This window comes from Myotis davidii, unplaced genomic scaffold (assembly GCF_000327345.1).
Source record: "Myotis davidii unplaced genomic scaffold, ASM32734v1 scaffold205, whole genome shotgun sequence".
NCBI lineage: Eukaryota > Metazoa > Chordata > Mammalia > Chiroptera > Vespertilionidae > Myotis > Myotis davidii.
The window spans coordinates 2,489,786-2,504,098 of record NW_006297573.1 but is presented as its reverse complement, the minus strand read 5'-3'; the positions used below and the strand labels follow the sequence as shown (position 1 = coordinate 2,504,098).

At 43.1% G+C, this 14,313-nt stretch overlaps 1 protein-coding gene across 1 annotated transcript in view; it reads right to left on the bottom strand.

The window, feature by feature from the left end:
* The window catches only part of CACHD1 (cache domain containing 1), a 222,669-nt gene that overhangs the window by 207,357 nt on the left and 999 nt on the right, over positions 1-14,313 (bottom strand). The window lies entirely within an intron of this gene.

Sequence of the window (14,313 nt, the reverse complement as noted above, 5' to 3'; positions counted from 1 at the left end):
GGGCATGTACCTGGGTTTCAGGTTTATCCCTGGCCCTGGGAGGCAACCAATCAATGTGTGTCTCTCTCACACATCTCTCTCTCTCTCTCTCTCTCTCTCTCTCCATTCCACTCTCTCTAAAAGTCAATGGAAAAAATATCCTTGGGTGAGAGGTCTGGAACCACTGCACTCATTATACAACAGGCAAGAGCAGCCTGAGAATTACCTAATATCGGGTGACAGAGCCTGGGAAGTAATAGAGAACAAGTGGAGCCAGGGCTCTGGTCAAACTGTGCCTGAAGCGCACGCACACTATCGGTAAGCCTTCCAGCTACTTAAGCCAACAAATTCTCTTTATCCTCTCAGGCAGTTTCAGTTGGCATGGGTTGTTACTTACAATTCAATATATCCACTGACAACAATGATGATGATGACAATGAGTCTACAACATACATATAACCATGACTCTAACAACCACCCAGGGTTGAGACAGGTATGATTTTTCTACTTATAAAGTGAGAAAACTGAGGCTACGAAGAGGAAAACAGGGACTTGCCAAAGTTACACTGCTAATAGGCTAAGATCTCGATTGCTTTTATTCATCAATTGCTCAGCAGGGAATATCCGTAAATGTGAAGATTATCAATGTTGTCTCATATTTTCTATATTGAACAGTCTTATTCTCTTGAGTCTTTAATCTATTGCAACTATCCTACTAAATCATAGCCTTGGCCCAGTGAGCTTTTGTTGATGTACATCAAGCATGTCAAACTCGTGGCCTGCGGGCCGCATGCCTCATTTATTTGGTCCATGTTAGCCTTTGAGTTTGACATGCTTGATGTACATCATTAAACAATACAATGTTATCAAATTTAAATGAAACTGCAAAGGTAAATGTGGTGCTACCACTCCATGAAGAATAAATGCCTTCATTATTTTCCCCACCTTTATTTTTGTCTCCCCCACCTCCACCTCCACCCATACCCCATACAGCCAGAGTACCCGATATCCAGAGGGATATTTTTAAAGCAAAAGTCATCGCTGTTATGCCTAAAATCTTCCAATGTCTTCCCATTTCAGCCAGAATAAAATCCAAACTCTGCTCTTCACAGGGATCCTATTCTCTCTCATCTTCCTCCCTCCCACCCTCTTTCAGTGCCTTCTTTCAGCCCCTCACACACACCTCATCCCCCTCTCAGGCCCAGTGCATCATACCCCTTCCCCCAGCTCTTCCCAAGTGACTTCAACACCATTCAGGCCTCAGCTCAGCTCAAACAGCAGACCAGCCCCCCAGGAGGCCTCCTTTGAAAACCGCATAAACCTACCTTTATCTCCCTCAAAGAACTAAGCCAACGTTATCTTTAATTTTTGCATATTTAAATATCTACTCCCCCTCCCACCCCCTTCTAGAATGAAGGCCCCTCAAAGGCAGGGACTCTGTTTTGTTATCTCTGTACCCTCCTCAGAGGAGTTCAATCAGTGGTTACTAATAGATTGATTGCCTGAGTGACTTAATCTAAGAATCCACAGGCCACTTCAACCAGAACTTTTAAACAATGCTTTGTTTTGAGCTGAAAACAAGAACTGCAAAGTCCACAACTCCCTTTGAAAGATTTGTATCTGTCCTGGATTACACTTTATTCTTTCTAATCCGGGGCATCATTATTCTTTAAGTAATAAAATCAACTTCCTTATGAGAATAATGTCACCTCAATAAACGGAAAAGAGAAAACAGAAATGTTACAAAACTGAATGGCGGTGATCATTGTACAAGTCTACACACGTAATAAAACCAGTAAATTGTTTTTAAAAATTAACAGTAAGAAAAGAACCCAATTTAAAAATGGGCAAAGGTGTTGGCATTTCACCAAAAAAAAAAACCAAAAACAGATCTATAGATTAATGGCAAAGAGGCACTTGAAAAAATGCTCGGCACCATTATTCACTAAGCACATGTTTACTAAAACCGCCATGAGATACCACTTCATACATTGTACATGGGGTGACATTAAAATGACTGACCCAATCAAGTCCTGGCGAGGATATGGAGCCACCAGGACTCATTGCTGGAGGGAATACAAAATGATATAGCCCCTTTGGAAAACAGACTGGCAGTTTCTTACAAAGTTTAACATACTCTTACCATATGACACAGTAATCCCAGCCCTAGAGATGGGAAAACATATGTTCCAACAAAAACTTGTACATGAATAAACATATAGGAATGTTTATAGATTTATAACCTCAAAAAATTCCAAATGTTTTTCAACTGGTGAATGGATAAACAAACTGTGGTACACCCATACCATGGAATTCTACTCAGCAACAGAAAGAAATGAACTGTTGATATACACAATATAGCTGAATCTCAAATGCATGATGCTAAATTTTTAAAAGCCAGACTCAAAATGCATACCATAATGCATCCATTTATATAACAACCTGGCAAAGGTAAAATTGCAAAGATGGAGTTCCAGGTGAGGGGGCCAGAGGACTCACTACAAAGAGAATTTGGGGGCGTGATGAAACTGTTATGTACCTTGATTGTGATAGTTACATGACTGCGTATTCACTAAAACTCATGGAACTCCACACCAAAGAGTCCATTTCCAAACTCATTAGGATGGCTATTATAAAAACAAAAATAAAAAAATGTTGGCAAGAATGTGAAGAAATTATTCTTGTCCATTGCTGATAAGAATATAAAATGGTATAACCACTTTGGAAAACAGTATGACTGTTCCTCAAAAAATTACACATAGAATTATCACATGATATAGCAATTCCACTTCCGGGTGGAATGTAGGGACTCAAATATTTGTACTACCCCTGTTTATAGTAGCATTATTTACGGTAGCCAAAGGATGGAAGCAACCCAAGTGTCCATCAATGGATGAACGGACAAGCAAAATATGGTATATACATACAATGGAATATTATAGCCTGATTTTAAGCAAAGAAGTAAAAAAGCTGACATTTTTAAAGGCTCTCCCTGGTACTCTAATAGTCCTTGTTTCCTTTATAACACTACTCAAAATCTGTAATTTACATTTATATGATTATTTCTATAATATCTATTTCTTCTAGTAGGTGGTATACTCCATCAGAGTAGGGACCATGTCTCTCTTTTTTTTAACCACAAACTCAAATCCAAGACAGTACCTGGCATATAAATATTTGTTACGCAAATTAACCAATGAATTTAACCTCTAGGGCAAAGTAGCTCTAAGCACATAATTTGCAAGTATACACACATTTTTGCATTTTTGCATATTCTTAAATGTCCTCAATATACGTTCCCCCCACTTTCTAACATGAAGAAATTAACATGAAGAAATTAAACATCAGAAGCACCTAATATTCCGAGTCCTAATGTGCTTGATACAGTTTCACTCATCAGAAACATTTAAATCTTCAGTAGCAAGTAATGGCTCAAGACAATTCACTCTAAGACTAAAATAATGAAATTAACACATGAAACACAATAAATTTTGTTATAATAACTATTAGAAAGTTACAAAGTCTACTGTTAAAAGACGGGCACACAATTTCTGTAGTCCAGACATTTTCGAGCCTTCACCATATACCAGAGACAGTGCTAACCGTACCAGGACTACAGATGAATACATCTGGGCTCTTTCTGGCAGGAGCTCATGCCCTAATAACTCGCATCTGTACAAAGCTTTACTGTTTGCAACTCTTGCCCACATTTATTATCTGAATATACATGTATGCAAATAAAATGTTCCAGGCCTCCTTGCCGGTCACCCTGAATTTATGCTGACTCTAGGGATCTCGACCCCTAACAAATGAAATTGGTTCACAATCTATTCCCTTCCAAGACTACCATTGGGCAAATAGCCTTGTTTCACAGAGGATCCAACCAACTCTGGATCCAACAGCCAAGACTGTCAAACACCTCCATTCTCCCAGCTTTCTCCAAGTCTGCCCAGGGCAGCAACCAGCCAGTGCCAGGTTCCCAGGGAGAGAACAGCAGCAGCAGCAAAGAGCCAAAAACTGGCTCTCCTGCCTTGGCCAGGGGCAGCTCTCACTCGGAGTACACGACCCAAGACACACACAGCACCCACACTTCAGCACCCTGTGCCTCTGGGAGAGACACTGGCTCTGGAGAAAGCCAATCAGTAAACATGGATGGAATTAGGACCAATGAGTCCAATATCCTGGCGGGGGCCAAAAATGTTCCATGAGGTTTCCTCTGAGTTAGCAAATGATTGAGGATGGACAAAAAAACCCAACAGAGCCCTAACCGGTTTGGCTCAGTGGATAGACTGTCGGCCTGCAGACTGAAAGGTCCCAGGTTCGATTCCGGTCAAGGGCATGTACGTTGGTTGCAGGCACATTCCCAGTAGGAGGTGTGCAGGAGGCAGCTGATCGATGTTTCTAACTCTCTATCTCTCTCCCTTCCTCTCCGTAAAAAATCAATAAAATATATATTTAAAAAAAATTTTTTTAAATAAAAAATTTTTTTAAAAAACCAACAGGTCTTTTTACATCTCTCATTTCCCAGAGATAAATGTGATGACCACAGTAAAAGTTATATGAATATTTACAGAACACACATAGTCCACCAAGAAGGCCATAAAAGTATCCTCAAGCCATTTATAAATATTGTAACACACATCAGGGAGGTGATATATTTCAAAATTTCTTCTTCCAATATCTCTTTGTGGTTATACACAGCACAGTAATTCTCAAGGTTATATGGCTTCCCTGTGATTTCTTTTCCATATAGAATCCCCTCTTTATTTTCAAGTGACATGGAAATATGAAGACTATTTTAAACTGGTTATTATTTTATCCATGGCGTCAGAGCAGACCGATGGATCTGTACTTCAGTGTATTTATGGATCATTAATTTCTAGCCCTTCCTCCTTTGAATTAAATTTTTAAAAAAAGAAAGTTGGCCATCATATACGAGTCTAGGTTTGTCTGGTTTCCTTAACATACGCCTTATCAGCTCTGCCACAGCCGAAGTGATTCCAAATTGCTTCATGACACACTTGGATTTCTTCCCCCTAATAATTCCTGCTTCCTGCCCATGACTGGCAGGCTTCTTCCACGAGGCAGTAACGTGGGACAGCTAATTATCTACCAATCCACCTTGCTATTCCGCACTTGGCAACTTTTATCTGCACAGGACAGCTGCACTCTCCCCGTTTGAAGTAAAATGTCAGTCTCTGCTAATGCAACAAGACTTACATCACTAATGATGGCTCCGCACTTTGAAGAAACAACTCAAAGCCTAATTAAAAATTCAGAATCATTCTCACTGGCTCACCGATTTTCACTGCCCTTCCACCAGGGCCTCAGTGTAGCTTTTAAAATACTCCATGCAAAAATAACATTTAAGAAAATATCCAAGGGGAAATCCAGAAAAAAAGTGCTGCCGTCTTGGTCTTTGACAGAGTCTTTAAAATAACTGTTAGGGTTGGCACAGAACCAATACGTTATCACATATAACAGATAAGAATTTACTCTACTGGCTTCTACCCTGCAATTACAATAAAGCACAGTCTTTCCAGGGAAACTATGGACCCAGCCCAGCTACCTTCCAGTCGATCCACTCTGGTCTTTAGGTGTTGGAGCATTTCTCAGTCATTAACTCAGAAGTTGTCTCACTACCTCAATCTGAACTAGAGAAAACTTCTTTTGAACTCAGAACAAAGAGGGAGGACAAGGTAAGAGTCATTCCCATGACATGATGGCATTTTGTTTCATTATGGAGTCAAATAAACAACCCTTAATACTATTGCAATTTTTGAAGGAAAGGAGGAGGAGGAAAGGAAGTGGAAGAGGAGGAGAAGGAAGAGAAAGAACAAACGTACTTCTTACTCCTAGTGACTATGAAAAGAGATGCAGGTCCTGAAATTCAATTCCAAATAGAACTTTGCCTGAAAATTACAGGTGAAATTTCCTTCTGTAGCTTTGACACACACACACACACACACACACACACACACACACACACACGCGTTCCTAGCCTAAGTTTTTGTTTATTTTTTATTCTTTACCTTTTTAATAAAAAAAATTAATTTTGGCTGCACAGGTTCACAATTATAAATAGCTATTGACCATTTACATTTGCTCTTTTAAAAATATGTAAAAACACTGCAATAAGTCTCCGATTTTTTGTGTTCCTACAGTGGCTCACTGGCTTTTAGGTATTTAAATAACAACTTAACTTTGGGGGGAAAAAACAGTCAGCTGACAAATTAGACTATCAGCTTTAAGTTCTCAGCCATCAAATAACTAAGCCAAACTTTTTTTTTTTTTCAAGAGAGGAATGCAAAGGCTCTTAATTAAGTCAAGGTTGCTTCCACTTTAAGGGAATCTTGTCTTGGAAAAATGGAGCTCCCAAAAGATACTATAGTACTGTTTTTGTTTTGTTAAATATGTTTTTACTGATTTCAGAGAAGAAGGGAGAGGGAGAGAGAAACATCAATGGTGAGAGAGAATTACTGGTCGACTGCCTCCTGCACACCCCCTACTGGGGACCGAGCCTGCAACCCAGGCATGTGCCCTGACTCAGTGCCCAGTGATCTCCTGGTTCATAGGTCGATGCTCAACCACTGACCACACCAGTCAGGCAGAATAGCACAGTACTGTGAAAGGGCTCAAGAAGCAAGAGCCCTAAGACGAACACTTGAGTTCTAAGTCTACCACTTACTACTGGTGTGATCTCAGAGAGCCACTCTCTCACAGGGCCTGTTTCTCATCTGTAAAACGAGGGAGGTAGATTTGACTTTCTAGTCCTTCCCCGTTCCCATGCCACCCAGTGATCTGTGGGCCTGGGAGGTCAAGGAGACGAGGCGTGCCAAGGACAGGCCTGCTGAGCCTGGATTCGTACAGCCCGTCAGGGAGACCACAAGACCACAGTGGGAAGCAGGCCAGCCAGTCTGCGAACCAGAGCAGGTAGACCACAAAGGCCTTCCTTGAAATGAACTCGGGGAGGCAGAGCCTCGATACCGTGCAGGCTCTGCCCGCTGGTGGCTGGATCCTAAATCGCTTCGTGTGAGTTATAGGTACCAGGCTTTCTCCAGATGTCCAGGTCCTCTCTCCCAGAGCACATCTCCGAATACAAGAAACTCGGGCACAAGCAGCAGCCAGTTCCCAACTCAAACACTGGTGAGCTACTACCAGCCATGGGCATGCAAAGAACGAGAAATAGGGTACTGGCCACATTGTTTGAGCCCTAATCTGACCCTGCCCCCCAAATCTACCGCATCGTTCGGTTACATAAGGCAGTAGGTTCCTTTCTTATTCAAGTCAATATAAAAGGGTGTTCCGTTACCTGCCATGTAAGTCGCAACTGACAGGTAAGACCCAAGGATCTCAGGACGCGTGACCTCTGTCACCTTCTCTGACCTGTTCGCACCCATTCTTCCCTGTAGCTCTTTAACCTCCAAACCTGAATGCCACCTTTCCATTCCTCGGAGGTGCCATTACCAAGGAGACTTGTGGGAACTCCATTCTTTGACTAACCAACTCCTATTCATTCCACTTTTTCCAGGAGGACTCCCAGAATCCCACCCCATTCCACCAAAAGGTTCACATACTTTCTCTAAGCATCCAAAACCTCATAACCTTCGTTGTATCGGAAATGAACCTGGCACCAAGTAAACATCCAACAACTATTTCTTTTAAGTAATTATGATGATGGGCAGCCCACCTCCCAAAGCAACCCAATTGAGAACTCCTCTATCAGAATGTCTTCCTTTCTATTACACAGAAACTTGCTTCCCCATAACCTCTACACACAAGCACCAATGTCACCTCCTGGAACCCAGGGAATCATTCCAATCCAGTCACTGTGAACGGTGGCCTCTGGCCTGCAGACATGTTTGGTTTGACTCACACAGTTTATTGTTTGTTTGCTTTTTAAAATCTGAATTAGTAGCCAATTCAAGAGATTCCATCTTAAAGACTAGATATCCAGCTTCTCATGAAAAAAAAAATAAAAAAAAAAAAAAAAAAAAAAAAAAAGAGTCATGTGGCAACAGTGGACCCACCATGCCAATGGCAGTAATTGCAGGAGCTGAGCAGCACCTGCTTCCCTGGCACGTGCCCTCCAGTTTATAACAGCAAACACCAGTCTTTACTAGCCGACACCTGGCCCACATCACTCATGTGTCTAACTGACCCCTTGTCGATATTGGACTCAATGATTCTGCTGTAATCTAGATCCCATATTTTAAAATTTCCTTCTCTACTGTCTTGACCTATCCAGTGGTTCTCAACCTTCTGGCCCTTTAAATACAGTTCCTCATGTTGTGACCCAACCATAAAATTATTTTCGTTGCTACTTCGTAACTGTAATGTTGCTACTGTTATGAATCGTAATGTAAATATCTGATATGCAGGATGGTCTTAGGCGACCCCTGTGAAAGGGTTGTTCGACCGCCAAAGGGGTCTCGACCCACAGGGTGAGAACCACTGACTATGCAAACTGGCTTAGCCTCCCTGATAAGGCCTGAGCTCTCAGAGGAGGGGTGGATGTCCTATACGTCTCCTGCCCTCTCCCAGCCCCCAATTCTGCAAAATGAGGGGCCCAGTGAATATTTGCTGACAGACGGCTTATTAGACACATATGTATCTAGTCCAGCTTTTCCTTGTCAACCCTCCCCTCTCCCCACCTACAGCTTACCTTGCCTTGTCCCTTTTCACTCCTCCCTCCTCTGGGAGGGGGAGGGAACAGGAGTAATAAGCCATGGTTCACACTGCATGGCACTAAGAAAACGTGGAACCTCACAGCCTTGTGGGGAAGCCCAGCCTGAAAACCAAGGCCAGACGGCATGTATGAGGGAGGAAGAAAGGATCCCAGAGGAGCTCCCCGAAGGAAGGTTGGGCATTACATCTGGAAGGCTGAAGAGGTTGCCGGGCAAACCTCTAGCTGTCTATAAAGGGCTAGACATATCATCACAAAAAAACTGTAAGGATGCACCCTCCAAAATATTTGTATTTATTTGTGGACTACAAATTCTTCATGCTGATATACCAATACTATGGTATTGTAAAACATTTAGAAATACATAAACTAAAGAAGGAGGCAATACAAAATTTTATGGATGAAATGATGTGCTATCTGGAATTTACTTCAAAATAATCAGAGGAGCAGGGAAGAATGGGGGTTGGCAGAGATGAAACCAACCTGACCACAAGTTAATAACGGCTGGAGCTGGATAAGATAGAGGGGAATTTTAATGCTATTCTCTTTACTTTGGTGTGTTGTTTTTCAAATCTTTGACATACAAAACTTTAAAAGTAAATAAATAACTATGATTAACAGGCCTAATACTTTCTTCACAAACCCCAAGGGAAGGTTTTGCACCACATCCCTGAGGTCTGTGCGCCACACTTTGCTAACCCCTGGGACAGAGGACTGACCGCGTTGAAATATGCGGGTTCTAATGACTAGAGTTCAGTTTCATTCAGGCTTGGAGGCTACATGCTGGTTGCCTTCCAGGCTCTGTGCCCTGGCACTACACAGACCGTCCCATATGAATGTCTGCTTACTGACTGTTCCTATGTTCGGCCTTGTGCTAGACACTTTTTAAATATATTTCTCTCCATTAACCAAATAAAGCATGAAGACACAGCTAAAGTTCAGGGCAATTTAGTAACGTGCTGGAAATTACGCAGTTAAAGATGAACCGACTCAAGCTGTTGTCCCTGAATGTCAACTGTAACTGAAAATTAAGAATTTATTTTTTTTAAACTGTTGCCCCTTCAATATTTTGGATTTCAACACGTTTTTACGCCAGGTCCAAACAGATGCAAAGTAAACCCCACTGCACATAATCCCGAAATTCCAGAGTTCTGCAAGGTTCCTGTCTGCTCATCCACTTTAAGCTCAAGGAAGGAACTCCTCAAGCAGCAACCAGAAATAGCACCAAGTTATAAAGTGTGAAGCCATCTCCTTCCCCTCCCCCGGACCCTCCAGACTCAAGTATGATTGGCACGAAAAGCACAAGCACAGGCGAGGATGCCAGCTCTAAGACAGGTATTAGCGGAGAGGAAGGGAAGGAAGTCCTAGCACACCGGGGATACTCCGACAGAAGTCATTCCACATGCTTTTCCTTGGGCTCATGCTTACCAAGTTCAACTCAGTCACCCATCAATCGTCAACTTTCTTCTACTCCAAATATTCAATTTCAGAAGAGAACAAGTCGGCAGGTTTTCCACTAGGGCTTATACTGTACACAAGGCATAGACAGAATCAAACCATATTATTTGCAAATACAGGTGACTTCTCACCCCTAAAACATTCTATATTGCCTAAGTAAACATTCAAAGCATCTAAAACATGACATTCCTGGTATAATGGACATTATTTTAGGGAGAATACAAACCTTACCTAAATCACTGTCTATCAGCATGCGGTTACAGGAAAGGCATCAAGATGTTTATGTCCAGTAACCACAGAAGCTCCAGGGGTGATGGCCAAAGAAACAAGACATGGGATCACATGAAGACATACAAGAGTCACAGCCGCCCCCTCTTCAGGCATTTAAAGATATGCCAACTACCTTGTCCAGTGCCATCAAAGGGGATTAGAAATGCCTGATGAACTACTGATGTGGATACCCTTCATGGTTGAAGCTGCTGCTGCTTTCAGGATTGGCCTGTGTATGCAGACAGTTCACTGAAAGACCGAGAGAGGAATAGCCACCCACCTTCTGCGACCTCACCAGATGGGCTTGGGCAGCCCTCTTCTGTACTCCCATAATGCCCTGTTCCTCCCTCCACCATGGCTCCAACCCACTGCATTCTAAAACCTCTGCCTCTCACTAACCTCCGGGATCATAACACCTGCTTTTGTATGTCGCCATCATCAGTTGAGAGCTAAGGGCACAGACCAGGCCTTATTCACCTTACTTCTCCAGCTTAGTCTAACCCAAGGTTCCTCGTAGAGCAGAGGCCCGCCCCCCCCCCCAAAGTTTGCTGAACATTTGTTACAGAAATGAACAATGCACTTAAGAAATGCTGTTCAACTGCATACAAAGGAGGCCACCTTTTCACTTTCAGCTGCAGCCACTATGCACAGTGCTCTGTATTTTCAGTGAACACCACCCCAGGTTGAGCCCTTCAGTTTCTGAAATCACATCTGTCCCGGCTGCTGCTCTTTCTGCAACTGGAGTGGAAGCTCTAGTTTGTGCTTCTGGTATTTCTTCTGCCTCTACTAGCGGGACCTCCCACCACCCACACCACCACCCCCTTCCAGGCCACATACAGCAGCTGTCTGACCAACCTGCTGGTGTGCCTGCCAAGTTCACAGTGACCCTGCCCAGCCCAGCAGAGCTGTGTCAGAGCTAACATCAAGGCGGGCACACTGGCTGTGTGCCAGGCCCTCGCTGTTAGGAAGCCTGTATTGTCATATAATGTTAAATGGGCCTTATAAGTGCCTGGTGAAATGGCTCCCAGAGCCAGACATGCCTCCTAACAAGCAGGCATTGTTGCTGAACTGTTTTACCTGTGCAATCTTACCTCCTCCTCCAGATTATAAATGTGCGGGGCTGTGCTGGAATACCTCCTTGTAAATCTGCTAAACACCTAGCATAGTGCTCTGTGCGCAGTAAGCTTTCAATGAATATTTCTCCATTTAAGAACAACCACACCCATCAACAGTTCCCAGCCCAGCCTCCCATGAACAGGTGCCTTCACATGCACTCTTCCCATTAGGTCCACAGAGCAAATCTCTGGGAAGAATCACCATTCCCAAATTTGCAGATGAAGATCATCCCACTTCCAAGGCTGGAACCCAAGGTAGAGTTCTTTCCCCTCCACGATGCTGCTTGATAAAAACTTGTTGCATGAGTGAATAAGCAGAAGCAAGTCTCCCTGGACACAGCCACTCTCTGCTCCCCAGATCACAACGAAGATGGTTTCACTCACCCAGACCCCTGAGGAAACGATGATTAGGTTTTTGAGTTTTACCCATGATGTATGATGCCTGCTGCCAGGGGGTCAGTATTCAGTGACAGCTTTCCCAGGGCACTGGCAACATTAGGTGGTGCAAATCATGTCAAGACTTTTAAAATATTTTCACCATTACTGAAAAGGAACAACAACAACAAAACAAGAACAGGCAGCCTCCAGGAAAAAATCCTTTCCAAGAAACTCTTTAAGATGGACCGCTTTTCAAACTGTCTTCTCTACCAGCAAGCGCAAGAACTTGTCATGGGAAACTACAGCGCTGAAAGAAGGCCTGGTTTTTGTTTTTGTAAAATTACCCCTTGCAACCTCCTGTGAGCAGTGTATGTGCTGCCATTCGAAATGTGCAAGCAGGCCTCGCTTCAGGACTGACTTTGCCATTTCTCAAAACTAAAAAAAATAAAAAGTCTTTGGAGAATTTCAGCCTCAACAGGAGCAATTTAAAAGTCTGAACGTAGGCTTTTTACATATATACTTTGACGTTTCTCATCAAGTAAGATGCTGTCCAGAAAGGTCTGCACTGAGCTAGAAATGCCAAGGTCAAATGAAAGGAGTCAATCCCTTCATCACGGGAGGGCATATTTTTCTTTCCTACAAAGAGACACCAGCTTTCCCCAGCCCTCTCACAGGGAAGTCTGCCCAGCTCACCTTAATGTCCACATGAGGCTTCCTACCTCGAACAACAGATTAGCTCTGCAGCTATAAAATTCAGCATTCCACAGGGAGGGCTATATAATCTGCACTTTAGGTCACTAACCCCACAAAATTTCAGTCCCGGGGAACAAATTCCAGAGGATTACAGCGGGACATGTGAGGCTCACAATCTTTGTTCTATGGGTCAAAAACCTAACCTGCCTTAGATTTTATTTTATAAGTATCCCCCCAACCCCCCCACCCCACCCCCCAAAAAAGCTGGCAGTCAAAATTAAAAAGAGACTCTCCCCAATTCTCCCAGATAGAGGCAAGTGGCAGATCAAGGTACAGCTCAAGAAGAGGAATTTAAATATTAAATACAGTATGTGCTTCCCCTTTCAAAAAAGGAGAGAAGCCACTTCACATTTTGCCAGACAAAACCCTGTCCCCAGGAGGCCAGTTTCCACAATGAGGTTGCAAAGGTGTTAGAAAGAGGCGAGTTGGGAGATAAAGGGCCATTTGGGCACAAACCCCCCACTGATCAGGGCTTTTTTCTAAAGTGTCTCCTTTTCAACAGAGAAGCCTTTTAAAACTACATTTGCTTTGGATCCCTACCTAAATGACAATGTGTTAGGATCCGATTTCACCTTTTGTCAAGGATCGGGTGAGAAACACTAAAACTGCTGTCAGCATCTTAGAGAAAGCAAGCCCTTCGCTTATATGGGGAAGGGGGTAAAAAAAAAAAAATCCTAGGGTTCCCTTGTCCTGCCCCAGTTACAGGCTGAAGGTGACAAATGCCTACAGACCTTACAAGCACAGTCCAAGACAGCAACATAGGAAATGTCCTTTATTAAAAGAGGCGCCTCCATGCAAAAATGCAACTGTTTGGGCTCCAAACTGAAACACTCACCAGTGTTCTTCCTAACATTTTAGTTCTGTTTCCTCTCACAGCGGCTTCACTCCTAAGAACTCTCAACAATCATCAGAGATCACAAAATGTCTATGGAAGAAAATTACGACTAGATCTGAAGTTGAAAGTTCTGCATAGAAAAGGACAGTTAAGTGGGGTAACTTAAAAGCTTGTCTGTTACTATGCAAATGAAGAACCCGACAGGATGGCACTTCAGGGCTGCTATCTACGAAGAAAGACTGTACAGAATTCTCCTTCAAGCAAACCAACCACTCTTCAACCTCACCTCACTGTTAAAAAAATACTAGTAATTCTAATTGTCTTCCACTTTAGTGTAAAAGGTCTGCAGAACTTGCTTTAGGAAAACTGCATCATCCTGGGAGGAGACTGGAGAGGTCGCAGGGAAGAGTGTTTTTTAAAAAAAGGGGAGGGTGGGGAGCGTCAGAAACCTGAATCCTACCAAAGCGACACAAAACCCCGCCTAAGTGACTCAAAACACCTCTCCCTCCTGGTGGGAGGTGGACTGGTGGTCACTGTAAAATCGAACTCTGAAACCTATTCCAAGAACACATTCCTGGAAACTTCGTTCTTTCGAAGACCACATGCATCACCATTGTTGCTGTTAGAAGGCATAAGAGGTTGTTTTCCTGAAGAACATTACAGCAAAGGTTTCAGAGTCCCCACGTCATCTCAACCTCTCCTCATCGAGGGGGCCTTACCAGCCAAGTGCAGGTTAAAATAACGGCGGGACTGACTCTCCAGGTGGTGGCTGTGCAGCAATGTTTACTAAGTGCTGTGTTGCTGGTTAATAGTAACATCGTCAGGATTCCCTATCAGAC